The sequence below is a fragment of the Alligator sinensis genome, unplaced genomic scaffold (assembly GCF_000455745.1).
Source record: "Alligator sinensis unplaced genomic scaffold, ASM45574v1 scaffold1075_1, whole genome shotgun sequence".
In the NCBI taxonomy this organism is placed as follows: domain Eukaryota; kingdom Metazoa; phylum Chordata; order Crocodylia; family Alligatoridae; genus Alligator; species Alligator sinensis.
The window spans coordinates 241,801-268,980 of record NW_005842277.1 but is presented as its reverse complement, the minus strand read 5'-3'; positions in this window follow the sequence as shown (position 1 = coordinate 268,980).

Here is a 27,180-nt window from a genome sequence, read left to right as displayed (position 1 = left end):
CTGGCTCCTACCCTGGGGGTCTTTAAGAGGAGGTTAGATGAACACCTTGCTGGGGTTGTTTAACCTCAGTACTTTTTCCTGCCATGGCAGGGGTTCGGACTTGATGATCTGCTCAGATCCCTTCAGACCCTACCAACCATGAAACTATGAAACCAACTATAACATCGACAACCAGCAGCACTAGCACCAGCATGGCAGCCTACTTCACCCCTATGTCAATTCCCATATTAAGCCTTCCAGTGCCAGAAAAAGAGCTGACGCTGGATCTGGATCTCAGTGCCCTAGCAAGGGAAATTCTGGGGAAACAGGGGGAATCAGCTGAGTTTGTGCTTGACACCTCTCCAGTTTCCCTTTGAGCCAGGACTCCTTCCCCAGAAGGCACTTTGGAGGAGGCTGACATAGAGGTGGAGGCAAGCAGCTCAGCTGAGTTCACTCCTCCTCTTGCTGTGCTTCTGTCTGCTGAGGAGCGGGAAAGTGCAGCAACATGCTATGGATGCACCCGCACCCCAGAAGCAAGCAGGTAGTGTGGTCTGGAATCATATTGAGCTGGCAGATGATCCCACATGTGCTATCTGCCTGCATTGCCAAGCCAAAACCAGCTGGGGCAAGGGAACAAATCATATGACCACAACAGGGATGCTGATGCATCTCCACAGGCACTACCCTCTTGCCCTTGCTCCTCCTCAGCCTGGCACCAGAAGGAGTGTGCCCAAAGGGAAGTCTCCCACATGCTCCAAAGCCCCCATCCCTGCAAAGCAGAAGCAGGCCATGCTGGAACAGTGAGGGAAAGATGGACAGAAAGTGGGGTGCATTCCAAAGGCAAGCAAGCTCACATAGAGCATTGGGGAGATGCTTGCTGTCAATGGCCAGCCTTTCTCCTTCATTGAGCAGCCAGGGTTTGGGCAGCTTATGACGCTTATGGTCCCATCATACCAAGTGCCTGCACACACTACATTCAATAGGACAGTGGTGCCATCCATGTATGAGGCATGCAGGGAGTACTTGAGGGAGGAGCTGCACAAGGCAGTTCCACAGGTGGCTTTACACTTCACCTCAGACATCTGGAGCAGCCGGGGTGGAGATCATGTGTACCTCTCCTTCACAGGGCACTGGTATGACCAGTCAAGCTGTCGGTGGGCTCTCCTTCAAGCCGAGGTGATGAATGAGTCCCACACATAAGCAGAGATCATGGGGGCCATGAACCGCTTGATGCATGTGTAGCTTGCTGGGCAGGGCAAGATCACCCATGGGTTCATGGTCACCGACAATGGGGCCAATATGGTCAAGGTGGTCTGTGATGCCAACTTTGTTGGCATCCACTGTGTGGCACACAAGTTGCACCTTATTGTCAGAGATGCCTTGCAGGAGGACAGGGCTGCCAGTGATGGTGCTTCCACTACCAGCAAGCTAATTTCCAAATGCAGAAAGGTGGCAGGCTACTTCCACTAGCGCATCAAGGGGGGCAAGATGCTGTGGGATAAAAAGAGCTGAACATCCCGCAGAATAAAATCATGCAGGATGTGGAGACTCCATGGAACTCCACATACCTGATGCTCGAGAACTTGATGGAGCAAGATGGCCTTGCTTGGGGAGTTCAGGATCAGCGGCCCCCTGAACAAAGCTGAGTGGGATACCATCTTTCAGATCTTGGTGGTTCTCAAGCCCATCCCTGAGGCCACCAAGAGTCTCAGTGCTGCTGATGCCCTCCTTATCCAGGTGATCTCCATAGTGAGGGAACTTCAGAGTCAAGGAGAGAGCTTCCAGGGGATCAATGTTCTTGGCTGGGGCAGGCCGCTGTCATCAGACATGCAGGCACAGTTGAGGTGGCTGAAGGAGAGCATCAGGAAATGGCTTGATCCCTTGTGGTCCAGTACAGTCCATGTGCTGGCCACCATGTGTGACCCAAGGGTGAAGGACACTGTATGTGGCAGCCAAACACTGAATCAGTGGACGAAGATGCTGGTGAAGAGAGTCAGGGAAGCAGAATGGCAAAGGTGGGGGGACGTGGAACGGGGGAATCCACTTTCTCATGCTAGCACACCATCCACATGCCAGTCTTGTCCTCCACCACAGGTACTACCAATATGGGCTAAGGTTATGGCTTCTATGGTGGGGTCCAGAGCCACCAGACCCCAGCATCAGGCAGGTAGCGCTCACACCTTGGTGGGTGCTTATCTTGCCAAGAACATGGACCTGCTGCTGTGCGACCCCTTGGCCTACTGGACAAGCCACAGCCTGGTGTGGCTGGATTTGGCCACAGTTGCCCAGGAACACCTGTCCTGTCCACTGACCAGTGTGCCAAGTGAGAGGGTGTTCAGCATCACTGGGGATGTAGTGACACCAGACCACACCTGCTCGGATGCTGGTTTGGTGGCGCACCTGGTGTTCCTGAAAGTGAACATCCCGTTGCTGGAGTTACCCAAGCTCCAGGTGCAGATGGACTGAATGCCACCCTCCTCACTCCATCCACACCTATTTCCATTTTTAATTTGTTTTAAAAACTAGGTAATGCCCCACTCTCAGCTGGAGGGGGCACTAACTGCATAACCATCCAGCAGGGGAAGAACCTGTCCCTGATGAATTTGTTCACCTGCCAGGATGAACTTGTAGGTATGGACTGGGGCTATGGGGAAGGAGGAGGCCCCAGGTCCTGTGCATGACCACAAAAATTCCACCCTGCCAGGATAGGGAGGCCTGGTGCAACTGCTGGCAGTGCAGCAGCTCTGTAAATGATTCCCTGCTGAAAGGTGGGTAGGAGGCACCATAACCTCTAGCTAATGCATGCACACACACAGTCCTGGCTGGGGAAAGCCCAGACCTTTCATGTCTTTGACAGGCCTGACACTTACTGGTTGCAGTGCAGTTGTGAGGCTCCTGGTGTGCTTGGCTTATCTGCCTGGGGAGCCAGCTTTCAGGTTGAAAAAACCTTTGTCAGGCTGAGGAAGTACCTGCAGTTGGTTTGTCTCCTGGTCCTGGATGTCACCCACCCATGTCATGAGTTTAGTGTGTCACCAGCCAGAGGTGCAGGGCCCTGGAAGCCAGAGTCTCACTACATTGAGACATTGAGACCTGGCAGGCTTTGTGGCCGCAGCAGGGCTTAGCAGCCAGGCCTGCAGTGGTTCCCTCCCCTGTTGCCCTAAGACACAGTTGCACAAGCACCCATGTCACGAGTTTTGCCTGTCACCACCCAAAGGTTCAGGGCCTCAGAACCCAGAGTCCCACTGCACCTAACTTATTGATACCTGGCAAGCTTTGTGGCCGCAGCAGGGATATCAGGCCTGCAGTTTTGACCTTGCTGTAGCTTCACACATACAAGTGACAGGAGTTTTGCTCTCAGGACTTTGGGGTGCAGTTTCTCTGAACGCCCTGCACCTATCTCCTTGAAACTTGGCAAGTTTCATGCCCTCTTAAGGGGATGCCATTTCTGCAAGTTTCATCAAAAGCAGGCCAGAAATGTCAAAGTTATAGCCTGTTTTGACTTTCCCCATTATATCCTATGGCAAAATATCGAAACAGACTAAAAAAGTGAAAATGTTTTGACAGAACAATATAGAACAGACATTTCGACTCAAAACAAAAGTCAAAACAAAACTCTGTTCCATTGAACCATCAAAATGTTGGTCAAAATGGAACACTTCCGTTTTGCACAGCCCTATTATTCATTATACCAAGAACTGCTTCATATAAAATAAATTAATTGTCCTTGGAGCAGAGACTGGAATCCAGGAGAGATTGAAAGTACTGATCAATCTATAATCTGAGTTTAGAGCACTCTTCTGGTGGGTGATGTGGATTTTAGTACCCTCAAACTGGAGAGAACATTGAACCTAAATTTCCCACATCTGGGTAATTACTCCATTCCTTGAGCTATACAATAAAAAATGTATTTAAAAAACTATAGAATAAAAAAGGGGAAGGAAAGGAAAAGGCCTTGCTGTAAAAATAAAGGAATGTATAACTCCAAGAGATGGCTCTGCATCACACAAGAAACATTTGTTTTATTTCAGATTTGGACATTTCGCACAGCCCTACAAAACTCCGAAATGAAACACTGTCCCTCCAAAATGCTGAATCTAAAACAAAACACAGCCATTTTGCACATCCATAATAATCATGGTGAGGTATTGTTGGAACATTTGACTTTGTAAAGGTGTTATTATGTGCCTGATAGCTTCTGTTGTGTTGCAAAAAAAACAACTGAGTTTCCCTTAAGTGGTTTGATATTTGCAATACTTACCTAAGGAATGCTTATCTGAGTAAGGACTGTTTTTCCTAGACTGTGCTCTCTGCTCCAGAGAAGGGCTCACCCTGCCCCTCTGCTCTCTAGCTTGAGCAGGGATGGGCCATGGTGAGACACTGGCCAGCATGGCCCCATTAAGGCAAAGTGGCCAGAGAGAGGGTTAATTCTTCCTTTTTTCCCTTACTCCCCCACTGTAGCTAGGGTCTATCCGTTTGCTGGGGAACAGAGGAGAGGGGGCTGTGGCAGTGGCTCCTGAGCCTGGCAGACCTCAGCTGCAGGGCAGAAGGGATGGAGAGAGGAATTAACCCTTCTCCCTGCTCCCTTCACCTTAACAGGGCCATGCCAGAGCTCTGTTCCATCCTGGAGGGACTGTCCCCCCTCATCCTCCCTCCTGCAAGGTGGGGAAGATCAGCTGCTCTGTGTGGCACTGGAAGGGGATTCCTCCTCACCCTCTCCCCTGCTGCCATGGGGTTGGGAGGGTGGGCTTTGAGAGGCTTCTTGGCCCTGCAGAGAGACTCTTCCCCTTGCTCCTCACCTGCTGTTACAGGGTGGGGAGGAGGACTCTATGCAAGGCTGCCTGCTCCCAGAGGGGGACTCTTCTCCCTGTTCCTCCCCCCGCATGGAGCAGGGAGAGGGGCTCTGTTCAGTGCTGGGGGGACTCTTTCCCTTCCTCCTTCCCCCATCCCCTGACACAGTGGGATGGGGAGGGGAAGCTCTGTGCAGCACTGCCCAGCCTGACTCAGCCCAGCCAGGGTGCAGGGAGTGGCTATAACTGAGTTGCACCTGCTGGGGATGGCCCCACCCCCATGGCTAACCTGAAGCAACTGTACAGTGGGGCTGGGCTTGGCCATGGGTGTAGGGCCACCCCTGGTGGATGCAGCTCAGTGATGGGGATGCTGATACCTGTCAGCAGCCTGGCCCGACACACACAGCCTGGGGCTAGCTGGGCAGTGGCCTACTTGGGCTGGCTCAGGGGCACCAACAGGCCTGGAAACTAGCAGCTGCCCATGGTGGAGGCTAGCTGTGGACCCATGAGACCCTGCAGAGCCTCTGACCCAGCCCTGCTAGCCCTTTGCCTGGCCAGCTGCTGGCCATGCATGCTAGGCCAGGCTGCTAACAGGGCTCAGTGTCCCTGTCACTAAGCTGCACCCACCAGGATGGCCCCTTCTCCATGGCTGGCCCAGCCTCACCATGTGGCTGCCTCAGTTGGGGCTGAGCATAGCTGGCCCAGGCCACTGGGGCAGGGCCACTCCTGGCAGCTGCAGCTCAGTGACAGCCACTCTCTGCTCCCTGGCTGGGCTGGGCCAGGATGGGCAGTGTCACACAGAGCCCCCTTTCCCTGCTCCACGGAGGCGGTGGGCTGAGATCAGAAGAGAAGGGGGAAGAGACCCCCCCCCCCAGCACTGAACAGAGCTCCCCTCTCTGCTCTGTGAGGGTGAGAAGGAGCAGGGGGATAGAGTCCCCCTCTGGGGCTAGGCAGCCTCACAGAGCATCCCTCCCTACCCCATGGTGGCAGGGAGGTAGGAGGAGGAGCAAGAGCCCACCCCCCAGCACCAAACAAGGCCCTCTTCCTCACCCCATGGCAGTGGAGGAGAGGGAGGAGGGGGAAGAGTTCCCCTCTGGGTCTGGCAGCTCTGTGTGCTGGGATTGCTCCCAGCTGTCAGGGAGCTGCTGGGTTGGGCAGGGCTCTCTGTTCCTCCTCCTTCCCTGCCACAGTAGTATGGCCACACTGTCTCTTCCCCCACCTTCTGAATCCTGAAGGCTAAGTTTGGGGTTTAAACTCCTCCTCAGTCTTACTCAGGTCTGCCTCTTCTCCCACATTCTCAGCTCAGCTTCCCTGTGGAAGAAAAGGGTTGCTGTAGTGCCCCTGGGCTTCTAGTCTGAGCCACTTCAGGCATTTCTGGAATGAAAAGGGGATGTCTGTGCACTTGCAAACTGGTTCAATCTCTGCAGGTTAGACTAACCTGCAAAGATTGAATCAATTCAGGCTCTTTTTCTTCCTTACAGAGTGAAGCAATGTAATTTGGAAACATTTCAGTTCTAACATCCTAGAACTACTGTTTCTTCATTGCTTTGACAGTCTTTAGTTGAATCTTGAAGTTTTGAAACCATAGAAATAGTTCTAGACTCATACTTGTCAGTAGATACTGCCTTTGGTAATAGGCAAACAAAAATATGCACACTTGTGTGCCCAAAAGACCATATCAGCACAGCTGTTTTCTTGCTAACACCTGGGAATGCTCTTCTCAGAGAGTTAACCTCTTATTTTATTTAAGATTGCCAAAGATACTGAATTAGAGAACTCTGGCTATGGAAATACTGTACCTCCACACTTGCTTCACAGATAGCTTTGAGTCTCTTCATGCTCTGAATTTTTTCTACATTTTTCTTTGGAGAATACACTGTAATCTATGTAAAGAACTCAACAAACTAATAGCCATAGGCCAAATTTTCCATTAAATATGCAAGTGAAAGTAATTCTCCTTGAAGCTTGTTTGAAATACAATTAAGCAGAAGTGTTGCTGTAATTGCTGTAATCCCCTACAATTTACCTGTTGTACTCCATACAGTTTCTACAGTGTATATAAGTAAAGTGTGTTAACATAAATTGCTAAATTGATAATTAAAAACTAAAAATTGACATGGTGAAAACATGATATCTAATTATACTGAACCTAAATTATCTCAACCAATCAAAGGTATGCTGAGAACTGATACACATAATACCATATCTCTTGGTTACAGAGATCCTGTCCTGATTTGTTCTGAAAATCTAATGTGTAAATACTGCATGGTTCCCCTTAACCATGTAATATGTAAATCCTTGGATGACAACAGAAGATGTGGATTCGCTTAACATTTAGCCACTAGCCAGCTTAGTGATGGGGATGCTGAGTGCTGTCAGCAGCCCACCCTGGCATGCATGGCCAGCAGCTGGCCAGGCAAAGGGCTACCATTTTTAATCACACTTGGTTGTGGCTATTCTGTTTGGAATATTTCAACCTATTTGCCAGAAACAGATATTAATATCTTTTCAAAAGACCAGAGGCGAAATGGGGTGTAAGTAAGTTGAAAAGCGAATTTGGTAAAAAAACCCAAAAAAACAAAAAAACTCATGTCTTTTGCCCTCCTTTTCCCTTTTTCAAACTTTTCTTTCCTTCTTTCTTTTTTCTCCTTATGCACATATATCTTGAAGCTTTGATCAGCTCAAGTCCTAATCCAGCAAGAGCTACAGCAGCTAGCAAGACAAAGCAAGATAGCAATATTTGCATAACTAGTCTGTGGTTTCACTTACTGCTATGTTTGGGATTTGTGGGTTCAGATAGTAGACATTTAGGACTTGAAATGGAAACCAAACATATTCCTGAAGTTCATTGTTTAAACAATTTATGCTGGTTTGGTTTTGTAAGTGTATACATTGAAGCTATTTGACTTGTGGGCTATCAGCTCCTTTGAGTTAAAGCCAGATCATTTTAAAATTACATTTTGAAGTATTTTGAACCCAACTAGCCAATTAGGATTACATATGTCACAGTAAATTGTAGAGATTTTTTTTCACTACTACTCCTCTACTTATCCACAAAAATGATTATTTTGAAAAAAGTGCTCGTCTCTTAGATGGAATATGATTGTCAAATAATGCAACCACACACGTGCAGACTTCAATGAAGATGTATGCACCCAAGGACATTTTCATTGCAATGTTCTTGAAACAGTAGGTGGTAACTTTGATTTAGTATTAGATTTAGCAGATGATGTATCTAATGCAGGAGGTGATGTTTCTGTCTTGAAAGGTGATGTATCTGATTGAAGTGGCATATCTGGATTCAGCAGGTAATACATTTAATCCAGCAGGGGTTGTACCTGATTCACTGTATGATATATCAGATGCACTAAATGATCTATCTAATTTTATGACTAATATATTTCATTCAGGATATGATCTGTTTCTCCAATGAGTATTTTTTTTGCTGTAAATGATTTATAGATTCCATTATGAAATAGAATACATTAATAAAACAGCTTATTTCCATGCATGTTTGAATTTTACCATTAACATATATTTTAAGAGCAAAGAAGGATGAAGCTAGATCAGAAGTTGTAGAATAACTATGAAAGTTGGAAGTCTCTTTTCATACATGGCATTTTCTGAAAACACAGCCAGTCATATTACTGTAATATCATGTATGAAATTAATGGGCTAGTAAGACGAGGAAAGGGTTTTTTTTTTAATCTTTAGTCCCTCCTAGTGTGTTTTTTAAGGGGATTGTATTATTCCCATCAGATTAATTACACAAATTTACAGAATATTTTGCAGTGCTTTATGCAAGGAAACCACAATGAACAATTTCCCTCACAGAATTCCTTCAACTGGTGACACGTTATGGTGAAAATGGCCATGGAAAAACAGGAAATATATCAACTACAAACTGGCTACAAAGCATGGGAATCAGTATCAACATGAAATCCCATGAGAGTTCTTTGGTATGTATTACGGTATTAGGGTAAGTAGAAACAGGAAAGGAATACATTCCTGTTCTTTTAAACATATATAGGAATAAACAATAAAGGGTCAGATTCTATTCCAATGGATTTGTAAATGGTCTGTAAATGGATTTAGTCACTTATGTGCAATTCTTTTCCACTCTGCTGCATTCCTTGAAAAAGTTAATTCAAATGGTTGATGGGCTCTCCTCCTCCTTGCTGCTTTTTTGAGATTCAGTCTTAAGGGTAAGATGATGGTATGTTACAAAAGTAGATGCATTAATGAATTGTCAAGATTTGAACAAGGTGGAATAGGATTGGACGTAGGTGCCTAAGTACACTATAATTCTTTGGATTCCGTATCTGTTCCATTCTGCATGAATACAAGAATTATTTCTAAATTTCAAAGGTTTAGACCTGTGAGAAGTTAGAATATTTTATCCTCCCAAGTAAATATAGCAATAAGCATGAAATGTCCCTCCATACATTGTTTTTTTCATTAACTTCTGCTGTCATCCTAATAACACATGATTACTTTCTCTCTAATATGATCCATTTTATGATATTCATGTTCCCTATCCTAGCAGGGTGTGGTTTTAGGTCATGCCCAGGACCACCAGGAGCCTCCAAGACATCCCCCTAGCTCCTGCCCTTACCTCCAGGATGTTCCTGGAGCCAGAGCTCAGCAGGGCAATATTTCCTCCCTGCTGACTGATCTCACACTGCTCTGCTCTTATAACAGAGCTCTCCAAAATGGCCACTGTTCAAAATGGCCACTCTTATCAGCCACCTGGCAGCACCCTGCTTCAGCCCTTAAAGTGACAGACACCCAAAGGGGTGTTCTGTCACAGAAAGGAATAATTGCATTAAAAAGATAAAGGTGATGAATTAAAAATTACATCTGCTTGCGGCTGATTCTGTTAAAATAAAAAAAAAAGTAAAAATCAGAACTTGGAACCCAAACTTCCCTTCACCTTGAAAAGGAGGTTTATATCACTTTAATCATATTAATTTAACTTGAATTATTCCTGCCCTATATTATATTCTATTATTTTCTATTGAGATGAATCAGGCTCTTACCCTTCTTATTTGGCACCTACAACTCTCAAACACAAGGAGGTTAAGATTGAAGTTTGTGTTATAATTCAGGTGTACTATTGTTTAAATATGCCCATGGTATTCACTTCCTGTAGGAAGCAAGTATGGGAAAAAAATATTTTCATAAACATGGGGGGGGGAGTATGTATAATTAAAATAAAAATGATGATTAAAATAGAATAATGTTCACACCCACTTAAACTTTATCTATGAAATGTACAGTTCAGTGACTTTCAATTGGAATATCTTAATTTAACTTAATCAGATCTAAAGGGTTCTGATGGGTTATCAGGAGAGTTGTGGGGTGAAGGGAGGTACGCTTATTGAGAAGTGCCTGAGTCCCATGGGGTGTTGGCCAGTCATGTTGAAAGAGAAGCACCTGAGCCCAAGGGGCTGTAAGACCCCAAGCCCTGAGAATTGTAGGGCAGAGTTGTGGGGCCAGATAAGCTCAGGGAGGAGTGGCTGAGTCCTAAGGGGTGGAAGACCCCAGGCCCTATGGTAAGGGGCGTAGTTGTGGCCCGAGAGAGGAGCGTAGTGGTCTGGTGAGGGGCCAGGGGTGAAGGAGGCTCATATTTGAGTAATCACTCAGTTCCATTCAGGTTGGGGTCACAGGAGAGGCCCAAAAGACTGTGCCAGGGCTGATTGAGGGGTGGAAAGAAAAGCCTGAGGATATTTCTGAGTAAGGCAGAGTGATTGTGGCCGGATAGGCAGTATGCAAGAGAACGGGTGAGAGACAGTGGAGTGCAAGAGGCTCTGGTGAGAGGGGTGTGTGTGTGTGTGTGTGTGTGTGTGTGTGTGTGTGTGTGTGGCCTGAGAAGGCAGCATGGGAGAGAGACAACTAGGTGTCCAGTTTGACCCGGCTTTGAACTAGAGGTGGAATACACTATACAACATAAGTGAGGCATGGGAAACATGTAGGTGTGGTAGGAGCATGTACTTATTGCCCACAGTCATTTGGATGCATCTCCCACCTATTTAACATCACAATCATTTATCAACAAGGCGTGGCAGAAGAACAAGGTGGGATGTTTGCCTATAGACACTGGTGGGGCCATACTAATACCAGGCCTGGAAGGTGCCTTTGTCATGCTTTCCATTTCTTTATTTTCAACCCTAGCATCTGCTTCTGCAATAGCTTTCACATAGCTAGCTTGAGCATGAAAAGCAGTGAAGCTTTAATGGCCCAGGCAAGCAACTTGAGTAATCTTGGTGAGGTATTCATTCACAGTTTATCCTACATCTGACACTGCCATAGGCAGTGGTATTACTGAGCTACAGATACCTTGGGTATGTCTCACACCTGACTTCAGTGCAGACACACTTACTGGGAAAATATACCCTTAACAAGAAATAGCAATAAACATATTCCAGACAAAGGTTTAGTGTTGTTCAGGGCCCTGGTGTTTTTATGGGACAGATTCTGCCACTTTACCTCTTAATTGAATACTGTTCTGAATGATCTTGTTGGCCTGAATAAGAAAACTGCTGAAGTTTACTGCCAATCAGGACCATTATGCTAGTTGATTTACTGTTGTGATTTCCTGAAGAGCTAAAAATCTAGTTAAAATACACTGGTATCAAACAATTTCCACTGTGAGAAATGAGGAACAAATAAGATTATATTTATCTTTTTTATTTGGCCATGTGATTGTGCATTGTAGGCCCATGCTGACAACTTAGTTTCTGATTATTTCATGATCAATCAAACTGTATAGGAACAGTGCATGTGCCAGATATAATTTCATTGAAGAAAAGGCATTGTTTAAAAAGGTTTAAGTTTGGGTAAGTGTGGCATTCAAGTGTGGCCAAGAAATGTGTTATGGAGAGACACATTTTCACCATATTCTGATGCCCATGAAGCACATTTCTATTATCTGTGTAACACTATGTATCATCGCAAGGAATTTCCTTCTGAATGACAAAGAAATAAAATAAAACAAAAAAAAAAATGCCACCAGTGTGCCAATTCTGGGAACTTTTGGGAGTTTTATCCTACCTGTTCTTGTAATCACAATGAATCTTATTGCAAGGAAGCTGGAAAAAACAAGCAATAAAGGCAAAAACACAAAAAGGCATCCAATGTCTTCATATTTTAAGTGTTAATATATGATTATTTTACATTGTTTTGCCAAGAGTGGGTTTGCAAACATTGCACTAATCTGCTTCACTGAATACTGCTAAAGACTGATTATAACCTTGACAACATGAAGAAATATGCAGTGTGTGTGTGTGTATGTGTGTGCGTGTGCACAGATTAAGTGTGGTGAGCTTTATGTGTGGAAGAACAGGCAAGGGTAGGGAACAAGATCCCCCCCATGGCAAGTCTAAGAATGCTGCTAAGAAACAAGAATTTGTTCTCTTCCTGATTCTGCCACATGCAAAAAAAAATAGTGTGGTCAAAGTTAGAGTGGTGCTGAATACACTTTGCACCACTCTCAGGAATATATCCAAGACCAAAACTGAGATCCTAAGAGCAAAGCAAAAAAAACCATGAGAAAAGTAGCCCTATTTAGGGGAAGTGAGTGGGTGGGGTTTGTTTTCCAGCAGTAGTCTTAGAATTAAAGCAAAGGTGTAGACCAGTGGTTCTCAAGAGTTTAGACTCAAGGCAGTCGTTGTCAAACTTGAAGCATACCTCTATAACTTTTGTGAACTAAGCAGTACCCTGTTTCAAAAACTAATTTATACAGTACTTACTTCCTTGCAGAGCATGTGTATAGGCACTCTAATATCTGTTTTTGGGAAATTGATAGAAATTCAGATTATTTAAACTCAGGTCTACAAGCAATGGATCCTAGCAACAAGGAAGAAACTGAGAAAGTTGCTTTGGCCAGCATACAAAGTTTTTAATGGTTTTCAGCAAACTCAAGCAGAGGATGCTAACTATACAACATAAATTTGAGAAGTACTGCACTCCAAAAATAGAAAATGAAACATGACAGGGTTTTTTGTTTGTTTGTTTTTCCCACATAATACAAAATGACAATGATTTGGATGATGGGACTGAGTGCACCCTTATCAAATTTATGGATGACACCAAGTTGCAGACACTTTGGAGGGTAGTCTAGGATCCAGCATAACCTGGAAAAAATCATCCATAATCAATCAGATGACATTCAAGAAGGACAAATGCAAACTACTGCACTTGGGACAGAATAATGCACAAATATAGACTGCAGAATGGCTGGGTAGACTGCAGTACTGCAGAGAAAGACCTGGAGGTCAGAATGGACCATAGCTAAATATAAGCCAACAGTGTGCTCTTGTTGCAAAAAAGGCAAACACATACCAGATTGTATTAACAGTAGTTAACAGTAGTAGAGATCAGGCACTAAACATAGACATTGGATTTTTGATACATTACAATCTGCCTGGCAACTGACTCCCTAGCCCAGCCCAGCCCAGCCCCTGGATTGTTTACTTTTCATTCCATCCAGGAAGAGCACACACCGACTGCTGAAGTTTCCTTAGCCTGATGAAGGTTTTTGAACCCGAAAGCTTGCTTAATAACTATTCTCCAACCATTTGGGTTGGTCTAATAAAAGATATCAAATTCACCCAAGGAACCTTGTCTGCCTATATCCTTAGACCAACACGGCTACAACCTAAACCCCTATTAACAGTAGTGTCACTTGCAAATCAAGGGAAGTGATTCTTTCTCTCTATTCAACACTGGTAAGGTGTACAGTTTTGGGCCCCACAGACTGGATAGACTGAAAAGGGCTCAGTGGAGAGCAGCAAAAATGATTAGAGGCCTGAGAGGCAAGACTTATATGGAAAAGCTGAAAGAACTAAGGCTGTTTAGCCTGAGATTGAGGGGATTTGATAAGAATCTCCAAATAGTTGAAGGGTGATTATAAAAAGGATGGAGAGTCTTTTCACTGTGACTTTAGGGGACAGGACTAGGCGCAATGACCTCAAGTCACAGCAGAGAAAATTTAAATTACTGATTAGGAAAAAGATTCTTGCTAAGAAACAGGCCCTTCTCATTTGTTCTTTTCCTGATTGTACCATGGGTAAAACATGTTGTGTGTATAAAATTAGAGCTTTGTTACACACCACACTTTAAGCTTCTCAAATGTTGATCAGTGTTAGGTGTTAGCTTTAGTTTAGAGCAGTTACATGTTCAGACTAAAAACCTTCTCAGACTTTCCCCAACCTGCTCAGCTATGACTTCCCACTAGAGGCCTGGTAAGCCAGGAAAGGCTGATATAGGTGGAGTGGTTTGGATTGATGGGTTAGTGGGGGCAGCAGCATAAGGCTGGAAGGGGGAGAGCATAATGATGGGACTTTGGTAGTGAAATGAGAGGCAGGGAGGCAATGGGTGGGAGTAGTGGCTGGGGACTGGGTGGTGAAATGAAGGAAGTCAGCTACTGAATCCACTAAAGAATAAAATAAAAAGAAGGGGGGAGGGGGAAAGAATTTAAAAGAAATAAAAAGTAAGTAAGTAAATTAAAGACAGTCTCAAGTTGTAATAAACTGGGATTGGGTGGCCTAAGCTTACGGGGACACTGTCCCTGCCCTGGGAGGGAAGATCCAGCTCATTGTACCCCACTCTGGGCCTCTAACTTGCTTCTCCACTCCCACTAGCCTTCTGTCCTGGATCAGCTTGTGTACCTGTGACCTGCCTAACAGGAGGGTGGGCAGATATTACATTGAATTCTGGTGTTCTGGAAGACTGAAATGGCTGGCTTAGCTCTGGGGAGTGGTCACATATTTGTGAAGTAGGAGCTGGGTAACACAGATTGAAAATCAAGCAACCCTGGTCTGGGGTAACTTTAAGATGAATTAAGGGTTCTTAAAGCTAGTTTACACATCTTAATGTGTGGACAATCCACGGGTTAAGAGTCACCTAAAATCAACGTGTAACAAGACTCTTAGAGTGGTGCTAAATGCACTCTATTCACTCTCAGGAGTACCCTTGAGACTGAGATACAGAGAGTTTTTCTGTATTTCTGGGTTCATACCATAAAACCATTTGGAAAGTTACAATTATGCTACTGAAGGGGACCCATTGTTGGAACTGTCTACCTTGAGAAGTTGTGGAATCTCCATCCCTGAAATTTTTCACAAGCAGATTACACAAACACTTGGCTGGGATGGACCATCCTGCTTTGAGAAGGGGGTTAAATTAGATGACCTCATGAGATCCCTACTTTCTTATGATCCTAACTTTGTATCTGATTTACAGTTGAAAATAAAGTCATGCAACTTAAAGGGCATCTCCTAGTCCTCCTGTTGAAGATGGTTCATGGGGACAGGATGAAAACAAGCAAGAGGAACTATGACCCATACAAGACTTTTGCAGTATTTTATTACGATTTCTCTGTAAAAATGCATCTGCTTGAACATTAGATCTCTTTGAGTACTTCTTAATGAGTTTTCCTGTTCCACTTTCTATCTGGAACTGTTTTTCTAAACTGAATATTAACTTAAATTATTCCAAGCTGAAACTCCTCAGTGCCTTTCTGTCTTATGTTTTTAATTGATATTAATGTTTCTTAATGTAAAAAAAAACAAAAACAAAACCAAAAAAACCCCCAACAATTTGTTGGAAAACATGAATTCTGGATAATTCTCTTTGGTTCACAGATTAGTTCTTTTTAAGCTGACACACTAGCACATTATGCTGTAAATGTTTTAATTAGGAATTTACAGATGCTACTGCCACTAAATAATATTTTATTATGTCTTTAAAAACTAATGAAATCCTATGAACTTCTTGCCATGTTGACTCTATACTCTTCCTGTAATTTTTATAAGATATATGACTACAAAACAGGCAGGGTAATCTGAATTTGTACCTTTCCAGGGCTCAGGGTCCATGACAACAGACTGCTCCAATTAAAAAAAATTGCAATTCCATGTCTAATTGAATACAGACTGTGCCACAAAAGCAGCAGTAAAGCAGAATGAACAACAAAGAGTACATCCAGATATTATATTTAGATCAACCTAATCAGAGCTAGATCTAAATGACCACCTGTGCAGGTTACCAGGGAGGTTGAATCAGGCCATAAATGGTGCGCCCAATCTAAGTTAGTTTAACTGAGTAAATACACTAACTTAGATTGGGTTTCCTCTCCCGTCTCCATCCCACCTGTCTGTCCCCCCACCCTGAGTTACTTACAATGGTTTCCCTGAATGGTTCTTGAGAGTGGTAAAGAGCTGTATGCACTACTCTCAGTTTCCATTCAGGTGGTAAGTAAGCCATGTGAACACAGACTGAGCAAACAAATTACTTTATGCACTCAAAGGCAAGTTTAAATACTCCCAAAATCTTCACCAATAATTCTACTTAAAGGTAAATCTGAGATTCCTAACTTGGTTATTATATTCACCAAACCTGTAGCCCCTTGGAGGTTTGCTCATAAAAAGTTTTCTCTATGAAATGCTGGCAATAATTGAGCAGGGAACAGAGAAGGGAAGATGCAGGAGGAAAAAAATGATAGACAAGGTTCTTTGGGTAAATCTGCTATCTTTTATTAGACCAACTAAAATATCTGGAAAAATGTTTCTTTGAAAGCTTTTGGGTACAAACACCATTCTTCAGGCAGAGGGAGAGTCACCCTCTGCCTGAAGAATGGTGTTTGTACCCAAAAGCTTTCAAAGAAACATTTTTCCAGATATTTTAGTTGGTCTAATAAAAGATAGCAGATTTAACCAAAGAACCTTGTCTGCCTACATCCTTAGACCAACACAGCTACAACCAACACCCCTGAAAAAATGACAGTTAACAAGAAGTTGCTGGACAAGCTACTCATGACTACATCTCACAGGTCTGAATTCCTGAAAGATCCTACTAGGGGGTAAATGCATTTTGGTATTTAGTACAGAAGACTCATATGTACAAATAAGTTCATTAAAATTGCAAGAGCCTTTAGTACACTGGTAACAGCTTGCCCGAAGGTTAACATTTATTGTTCTGCGATGCCAACATTCTGCTTTTATGAGGAACATTTATATGCTAAATTGCCTATTATGTTAAGCTGTAAGTTCCCATTTAGCAGCATCAGGAATAAGATTTGACTATAAGTGTTTAGATTTTATTAGTGCTGTGCCAGTCTTCTTAATAGCTCAAACTTCCTAAAGGCGGACTTTTTGCTACATCCTTTACAGAAGGTGCTTATGCAAGGGATGTGTTTATAAACAGTTGGCATAAGTAGAATGGGTGGTATTTTGAGATTTTGGTTATTGATAGCACATCTCTCCCCTAAGCAAATCCTAAATGACAAAGTTAAGTAATTATTGTAAATAAAACAATCTAAATAATGGCCACTTCCTTAGTTAACGAGCCCAGAAAAAGTCAGTTGAAATACTCTGAGGAGTTGGGTGTTGCTTATTGATAAGTAAATATGGCCAGCAGCTTTCCTTTTCTGGGTTGTTCCACAATGCATGACCTGAAAAGATGAAGTGTGAAATACTCTGCACATAAACTGAACTAGCACATTTCAGCTACGTGTGTAATTCTCCAACGTAAGCAAAATGTCTCTGCTGGTGAAATTGTGTGATCTCTCTACTCTCTACAAGTAATGGTTAGTTTACAGCATACACCACAACTCAGAAAACTGGGACCAGGAACAACACAAAGACTTTCAACTCTAAGTTACTGTTTTAAATCTAGGAAAAGATTCAATTAGACATGAATACAGACATGAATACAAACACTTTTAAGAACATACATTAGTTCTAGTATTTGCCCTGGCTGAGTGCAAATAATAATGGCTGAGGGCTGTCACCAGGTGGCTGTTTGACAAATATGACTTGAAGTGGTTTGACAAAATAAAAACAAATCTGAGTCTTCAGCCTAGGCTTTGACTTAAAATTGAGAAAAGTTGTTAGTCTTCTTAAAGGAACAACAAAAAACCAAACTGAGATGAACAAAATGCCCTCCTATGCCTCTGCAAGAAATTGAAGCCCAAAAAACAAACAAAAAAACAGTAAGAAGGCTACTCTGTGCTGAACTATTTTTAACCTGTTTAAAAGCAGGAAGTTAAAGAAAAGTGATAGGATAGCCTGTTCTCACAAGACAATCAGACCAATTTTGCGGAATTTACACATTCAGAGTGGGGATAATAATGTTTGGCTCTTACAGAGTGTGTTTCTTCCAAGCATATCAAACATTTTGCAACATCATTCTCCCCCTTGAGTCAGAGACTAAAATTATTAACCCTATTTACAAATGGAAACCAAAGAACTGGAACCTCACTTTTATTTACAGAAAACACATTTTCAGCAAAATAATAGGTGACAAATTACAAAAAACATCAGTTATAATGATTATAGGGCAAACATGAAATAGGAATCTGTCAACAGCCACCCCTCTGTTTTATGAGACAATAGCTTGGAGCTGAATAAGGCACCAGCTTGTTGAACATCTGTGAGAATGGCTGTAGAGTCTGATTCTTGAATGACAGTTCCTTCCACACTTATCATGTGTGAAGTTCATATCTAAGAATGTGGTGCAGGGTTCTTCCTGAGGTTTCTTCTTTCCCCTGCACATTGGGCTCTTCTTTCCTCAAAATCCTTCATTCCAAACTAATAGACTGTTTCCAAGTGTTTTGTTCCTCAGCAATCTTCTTCCAGTTGTTTTATTCAATATCCATTGCCTTAATATCTTTTTGGTGGACAGCCAATCTTTTTCAATAACTTGAAGCAGCTTTTTTCTGCTAAGCAGGTCGAAGGCCTTGGTCAGGTCTATGAAAGTGATATAGAGGGGTTTCCTTTGTTTCCTACATTTTTCTTGGATTTGTTGGAGTGAAAAATATCTAAGGTGGACCTACTAGCTCCAAAGCTGCACTGTGACTCAGGATTCAAAGTCTTCCTACCATCACTCCAGCAGGTAGTGATGGTACCTTCCAACAATAATGGAACAAATGGTACATTCCAACAATACTTAGTAGTGAAACTCCATGATACTTGTTGCAGTTACTGAAGTCACCTTTATTCTTGTACAGAGTGACTATATTGGCATTGTGCATATCTTGTGGCATTGTCTCTTGTGTCCAGCAGTGAGTAAGCAGCTTGTATTGGTGAGGAAAAGGAACAGGTTTCCCATACATGATTGCTTCTTCAGGAATGCTGCCTTTTCTTGGGGCCTTGCAAATAGCCAGCCTGTCTATAGCTTTACTTAGGTCCCTAACAGTTGGAATATCATCAGGCTCTTCAAGGACAGACAGACTCTCAAAGTTAAGTGCTGTGTCAGTCACATCGCTTACCCTTGAATACATTTCAAGGTAGTGTTCTATCCATCTTTCCATCTGTTGCCTTCAGTCTGTTGTGACCAGGGATTGTAGAAATCCATTTGCCACAGAAAAATGCAGAATTTGCCTTTTTATAGAGAATCTTTAGAAGTATGGGAAAAAATACTGAAAATAAAATGCTAGTTCCCAGGTTTCCACCAGCACACAGGGAAGCAGTCAAGATGGTGAAGGGGCAGGGCTGCATGAATGGCAGGCCTCTTGGCCAATCAGCAGCAAGGGGTGAGGCCATCTGAGGGGCAACCCAATCAGCATTGGTGGGGGGAAGAGGGGTTGCTGCAGAAAAATGTGGATTTTTATGGTGTTTTTTTTATTGGAGAATTTAGGTTTTTTTATCGTGGAAACTAGGATCCATGGTTATGACTTCTCTTGATGCTATCTTTAATGGAACTGACTTCTTTGCAATTGGACCTGTCACTTTCTTGATTCCATCACACATGCCTATGATGTTCCCATTATCAAATACGGATTGAATTTCCTGACACAGTTGCAGCCAATAGTCATTGGCACAATGTCCTGAGATTTGTTGGACAACAATTCTTGCATCTTTCAGTTCCTTCCAAGTTCCATCTGAGGCATACTTATTGTGACTTAACATATTAGCTTGTTTGGTCTTGATAAATGGAATCAATTCATGTGAGTGTGCCTTGAACCAACCCCCATTTCTTCTGACCTGTTTTCTGAATATAGAGTCAGCAGTGACATAGATCTTTTTTATTTTATCTTCAGTCTCACACAAAGGCAACTCTGAAGCCGCCTCCTCCAAAGCTGAAAGATTTTCTGATGAATCAGATGTACAGGTGTTTTTAATGTGTGGTACACATTGATACTTAGGGCAAAAGATTTTCTTTGGTTTCAGTTTGATCCTAATGACCACAAATGAGGGATCAGTACTCATTGAGGGATCAGTACTCAGAATCAGCACTATAGTAGTTATGAGTAAAGAGGACATTGCTGAGACTGGACCACTTAGCGATGATGAGGTCCAACTGGTGCCAGTGGCTGGATCTTGTATGCCCCCATGATATCTTATGGCACAGCTTTGTTTGAAAAAATGAGTTGGTGATGCACAAATTATAATAGTAGTAGAACTCTAAATCTTTTGTCCATTATCATTCATGCTTCCTGTTATGTGAGTGCAAGACAATTGGCAAGGATTCATTGTCAGCACCAACTCTAGCATTGAAATCCCCCAGGAGATTCAAGTTCCTAATGTCTGGAATCTTGCCAATAACACTAGCCAGTTCTTTGTAAAACTTGTCTTTAACCTCAGCAGAATAGTAGAGTGTTGGAGTGTATGTACTCACTAAGGTGACTGCACTTCCTGAAGTATAAAGGCTGAGTATGAGGATACTCTCAAAGCCACTTGATGGATTCTCAATCAGCTTGAGAAGATTGTTTCTAACAGCAAAACCTGTGCCATATTCACATGTATCTTTGGGAACTTTCCCTTGCCAGAATAATGTGTAGTATTTTTCTCTTAAGGAACCATCCAAGGCCAGGCATGTTTCTTCTAGTGATGCAGTGTCAGTGTTTAATTCCATATCTATCATGGCTGTTTTACATGCATCAGAGAGACTGTCGGTCAGGCCTGGATATTTTCCTAACATTCCATGTTGAAATGCAAAGTACTGATATTCTCTCTTTTTTTTTGGTCTGGTGCAATGATGCAATTTGCTTGTTGAGTTTGATCTTAGCTCCAAACACCTATTGGAACAGACAAATCAGGGCAGATCAGCACCTTACTTGTTGGGGCCTGACTGGCTTTAGGTAGACAGTAGTTGATAAATGAACTACAACAGACTTTCCCACTGGAAGAGGCAACCTGTGGTATTCCTTCTTTCACTAAAAGGCCTGGATTTATAACTCATAACTGTTGTTCCCACGTTGAATCCTCACTTGAAAGATAAAGCAAAGCTGGAGTGACCACTCCAGGGTGCAAATGCCTGTGCATTATATATAGAGACACTGGGTTGTCCACACACCTGTGTTGCTGGCTGCTGAACAGGGTTGAAGAGTCCAGTCTATCTTATCATGGAGAAGACCTCAGTTCCAAAACCTTTTAGTGCCATTTCTTCTGCCATGGGTTAGACTAGTATCCCCCAACCCCAAAGGTGTTCGTCTGTCTGAAGCCATTGGCACCCTAGAGGTTACTAAGTTATTTAACTGCTGCCCAGTACTTGGTGTTAAGAGTCACAGGTAGTACCATCTACTGTAAATTAGGGTAGCAGACAAACTTGACCTGACCTGAAATGCAAAATGATAACAACAGATATAAATTTTGTACAAAATTCCAAAGAACTGATCAAGAGGAGGGATGGTGTATAACCATGATCAATGATTAAGCAAGAATACAAAAAGTCCTAACTGTGCCCTGCAGCAGTCAAATAACTTGCACTGACTGCAGGGAAAAACATAGGTCCTTTCAGTGTCAGATTCAATGTCCCTTTCCCACGCTCTGTGGACCCACCCAAAACCACCACAGCTCTGCAGAAATTAATCAGGGTCTAAATGTACAATGTTGCCCTTGTATTGCAGCTTAAGGGTTAGAACACAATGCAGCCTCTAGTGAACCTGAAGATGTCAGCTTTACCCTACTAACACAATCCAGACACTTTAGCAAAGCAGCTAAAAAAATTAAGAAATGACCTATTTAAAATTATATTTTGCAAGCCATTTAAAGAAAAGACTTAGCTAATGCTGTTTAATCAAATTCTTCTGCAAATAACTTAAAGGTGACAGGTCAGCAAAGACAAGCTTATTTAAAGACTCTATTTTAATTTAGTAGATTTAACTGCTAAGAGTCTTAACAAGCCTAATCTTCTAAGAATTATAATAAAAGTTCAAACCTTGTTTATTTAAAGATCAAAATTTAAGAACTTCTTTCAAAGATAGGCAAGTATTAACACAGCATTCATTTCTTAAAAGTCACCTTTCTCTTCTCAAGGGCAATTGTATAATGGATGGTTCTGCTTTCCAAAATATATAGGTAGGGAACATGGTATTTAGATGTGTCAGCTCTAGGTTAGGCCTTAGACTTTTTTTTTCTCATCTGTGGCTGTGTTTACATGAGATGCTGACTGTGCAGTAGCTTGTTACTACTGTGCAGTAGTAACACTATTGTGATGCTCCTGCACAATAGCAACAAGCTACTGCACATTTAGAGTCACCTAAAAGCCATTCGGCAACGTTACTACACAGTAACTCCAGTTAGTGTGCAGTCATTTAGTACTTGTGTATGCAAATACTAGTAAATGACTGTGCAGTAACAACTGCACAGTCAGCGTCTTGTGTAGATGTGGCCTGTTTTTAGCAATTTTGATCCAAAAGGGCCGTGTTACAAAATATGTATGTATAAGAAGAATCATAAGAGGAGGTTTCTCTGATCTTTAATGAATCCCTTAATCAGTTCACACTGAAAATCTGTGTACCATCAATAGTGTTGGAATTCCTACATGTTAATATTGAGTCTTACTACTATACTGACTTCATCTCTATATATACAGTGGCTAACCTATATCTCCATAGCCAGCAATCAGGGAAGGTGCGCTAGAATTTCTAGCTAGATGCTGTTCCTATGCTGCAAATCAGTTTATCATCAGCCAAGGGAAAAGGTTAAGCAGCTATGATATCAGCATGTAATAATCAGAAATACACAGTGAATCCATAGTTATAATTGCTTCTAATTTTGTCTATTGCTTCTTCATTCTTCATTAGGTTTGACACTTTGCAGTCTGAAAGCTGTTAGGGTATTAACCTAAGGTGGTGCACTGCGGTAATGAGACATGCACCAGTCCAGCAGCTAGAAGCTTGCTGGTGGCTTGTGAGAGAAGAACACTTGCAGGAGTAGTTGTGAAATACAACTAATGCCATTAACATGAAAATATCATAAAGGTACTTCCCTATTATCCTGTCTATTTACCAATATAAAGAGAAATGATATTTCCAATGAAATAGGGAACTTCAATCAGGCCAAAGAGTGCCACATTACCCAAGACTGTTCAACACTCAACATTTCAGAGCTTTCAAAAATGTGTATTGAGAGTTTAGTTGTGGTGTTGTATAAATAGACCTAGGTCTTCTGACTGTGCAAAGGCTATTTGCAATGTGTGAGGCTCTAGCTTATATAGACTCTTCCTTTATATTCACTCTAAATTCTGCCTGGTTTGTGAATTTACTCAGAAAAAAAATGGAAGCTACAGTCTGAAAACAAAATAATGGCCTTAATAAGTACTAAAGAGTGTTGCACTGCCAGGGGATTTCCTCCAGGCTGAGGTAATTCTCACCTGTCTGATTAGCTTGGCACTCTGGCCTCATCCTGTCACTAGAATCACATGAGACTGTGTGGCTTTCCCTTGGCTGATACAAAAAAAATCACTGAACAGCAGGCTTTCAGATGTCAAGATACCAATTGGAAATAAATTTTAATTAGAATTGTATTTACCCAGAGCTTTCTCCCATATTAGAAGTGCACCATGCATGTGTAATTGAAGAACAAGACCCTAGTTGTTATGTATTTACTATTACAACTAGGCAAGATAAACTTTTAGCTATTTAAAGAAGGCATCCACAAGCCCTAAAAGGGGGGGAAATGCACTGCTATGGTGCACTGGCTACATCCCGTGGAAACAGACAATAAAACAGAAAATGAAATGTAGGGGGGAAAAAACTAACAAAGCTGCTGCCCCTGGCACAAGTCAGATATTTCAAAGTGACTCAGCATGTCCACTGCTTGTCCAAAATTTACTTTACTTAGTCTGCTGGGCAATTTCTTCACAGCAACAGGAATTGTATGCTGACAGGGAGTGCCCTCCAGGGATGTGCTTGCTGGGGACTGCTATAGTTTGTTTTAATCACTGAAGAGCTCCTAAAGCCAGCCAACCATTCCCAATCCAGCATCTCAGGCTCCAGAACTTGGCCTCCCACACACAAATGTGGAGTCTGCAGACAAGGGAGACAATGAGGGGCCTATGGTAAGTCACTTGTCTAGACCCCTTTCCCCCACCCAGGGCCAGAAACCATGCAGCTGCTCAAGCAAATTGGCACTGACCATGTTGTGATATGCCAGTTTTCTGCTTCCCAGCTGGGAAAACCCAGATGCCTGAGTTCCATCTCCCTGCTGTGAAAGCTAGGAGGATTGGGAAACCCAAGTGTCAGGGCCCAGAGGTATGTGCCTTTTATGGTTCTCCAGGAGGAGAGGAAGAGAGGCATGGAGGGTTTTTTGCTCCCATTTCCCTCTATGCCTTATATGCAGTGGTGCTCATTCATAGATGCTATGAGAAATGGTACCTAGGGAATTGCCAGCGGAGATGTACAGATTTGCCTGTTGGTTAAGCCATGGCTGTGGGGCTCAAAAAAGGCTTTCAGGGTGTGGTGTACTTACTGATTCAGCCTGGCATGTCGTGGGCTCGAAAAATCTTCGTTTTGGTTGGAGCCCACCCACCAATCAGGTACAGGCTGAGCAGAGCCAACCCTGCCTTGCCCAGAAGTGGGCGGGGGGGAGAAGCCTCTTGGACCTGACTGAAGCCTGTATTTTGCAGGTCCAGCAAGACTTTGGGGTGGAGCCTCCAAAGTGAATAAAAGAAGCTTTGTGCTCAACACACAGCAGATGCACTGGGGAGATGATGAAGGAAAAAAGGGCTAAGAAGAGCTGGGGAAGAGCTGCCCAGAGGATGAAGGAGCACCCAGAAGAGTCCCAAAGACCCCCTCACCAAGACTGACACCTCAGCCCCATAGGTACATGGAGCGGTGCATGGGGCTCAGACCTTGGGGCTGCTCGCAGCAGTCTGGGTCTGCATCCCCTGGTGGGTGGCCAGGGAGCAGTGAACAGATTGGTGCACAGAGTCCAGACCCTGAGAACCACTGAAGGTGGCTCGGGTCTGCAACCCTGGCAGGTGGCCAAGAGCATGGTGCAGAGATCACTGCATGAAGGGTCCAAGAATGAACCAGGACTCTGGGAGCTGCTTCAAGGTGGCTTGGGTCCCCAACCCCTGGCACATGGCCAGGTTGCTGATGTGGCAGCACCCTCCAGTGGGACCAGGAACTGATTGAGACCCGGTGTTGCACAAGGCCTCCAACCCCTGCCATAAGGAGAGAGCCAAATGGTGCACAGATTGGTGCACAGGGCTGCGAGCTGGGAGAGAAAGCCCAGACAATGGTCCACCACTGTGCCAGGAGAGGCACCCAGCCCACAGAACTGGAGAAGCCCTGCATCACCAGGTATCATGAGTGTTGGGAACAAGGGTATCCCATGAGGGAGGGAACCCTCAGGTGGGACCAGCAGAGGCCCCTGAGAGGTAGGAGGTCCCGTCTCAGCCCATTAGGGGTTGGAGGGGCCTGGAGCATTGTCCCCCTTTCCCCTGGCAGATCTATGGTCAGGCTTCCCCTCGTTGAATGGGGAGACCCTAGCATAGTATCACCCTGAACACCCAGAAGGGTGAGTGAGCACCTCATATTTTGTCACTAGAGGTTTCACAGTTATATGAGAAGAAGTGTATTCTTATCTTTGATTTCCATTGCATAAATGACGATGCTATTTATGGACTGTAAATAGTTAATTGCCTTTATCCCTGTTGATGTGCTGTATTTACCTGTGTTGACCTATACTTACCTGTTCCAGATCCATTACTTACCTGTGGGGGTTGAAGCTCTATAGGAGGTATAAGCCTGTTGCCCTGTGGGGTCAGGCCAACTCTCAGGATCTCAATATTGCGCTGTTAGATAGGAGTGTGTAACACAATTGCACATATACAAACACACAAATCAATTAGGTACATACACAGGCACACTACCAGCTCAGGCACATACACATTCAAACCACACTATTACCAATTCAAGCACATACACTATACACCCTGAAAATTAGACACTGATCACTAATTCATATATCATGCATACAATGCCATATACATATCTATACACACACACACATTCACACTAGCAACTCAGATACCCCCACATTCAAAAGAACTAGTCTAGGTTCATGCCCACCTAAAACGAGTTTAAGCCCATACATGCTACACACACCAAATTTAGACAGAATCAGTTACCAGTTACCAACACCTGCACATCCAATACACATATGTGGGTTACTAATTTATATACTATGAACACACAAAAGATATATGTGTATATATATGTGTATTCACTAATTTACACACATACCACCCACCTACACATACGCACAGGTGAGTTCCTAAATTGGGTATTGTGATATGTATGTATGTATGTATGTGTTTGGTGTACTTGGGATACCTGGGGAAAGGTTAAGGTAAAAAAGTAGAAGTATAGGGAGTGAAAGTTGGTGGAAATGAAAGTCACTGGGACCAGGATTAGAACCCGTAGATTAGAGGGGCCTGGGCTGAAGAACTGAGGTTTGGGGGTAATTTTGGGTTAATTTATCTTAATTGATTAAAATACAATGCCCAAAGCCTGCAGAACAGGGAAGTATGCCGGGACAGATGCTGGGACTGGAGCCAGACCTACAGGGGAGCTGAAAAGGTAGGTAGGGAGAGGGGAAAATGGGACTAAGGGAAAGTGTGGGTGTTAAAGAGGGGCTATGGGTGTGGGGAGCCAGAGGATGGCTCCAGAGAAGCTAGAGAAGTTTCAGGGAGTGGTAGTAGGTGCTGGAAGCTAGAGAAAGGCTCCAGCTGATGGAGAAAACTGCAGGACAGCTAAGAGGAGCTGGGAAGCAGCAGGAGCAAGGTGCGGGGGAGGATTACAGAAGGTGTGCGGGAAGCCTGAAAACAGAGAGACGGACAGCAGAAAATCACAGGTGTGCGGGCCGCCTCCCGATCCCGTCCATGTCGCCATGTGTGAGCCGGGAGTGATATGCGGACCCGTCTTTGCGCACATGGGCTGTGGCCAGCAGCCCGGGCACGCAGGGTCAGAGGAAACCGTGCGGTGGCAAGGCACACACGGGCTAGAATTAGTCACAGACACGTAGTGGTTGATTCAAAGATTATTTATTTACACCCAAAATGGTCGCGATGTAGGCTGGACAGTTTCCAGGTTCAGCTCCGCTTAAATCCTCGTTGGAGGACTACGACAAATTCGGTTCTTGGGCCCCGGAGTTGTTAAGGCTCCGCGGGTTCGGCAATT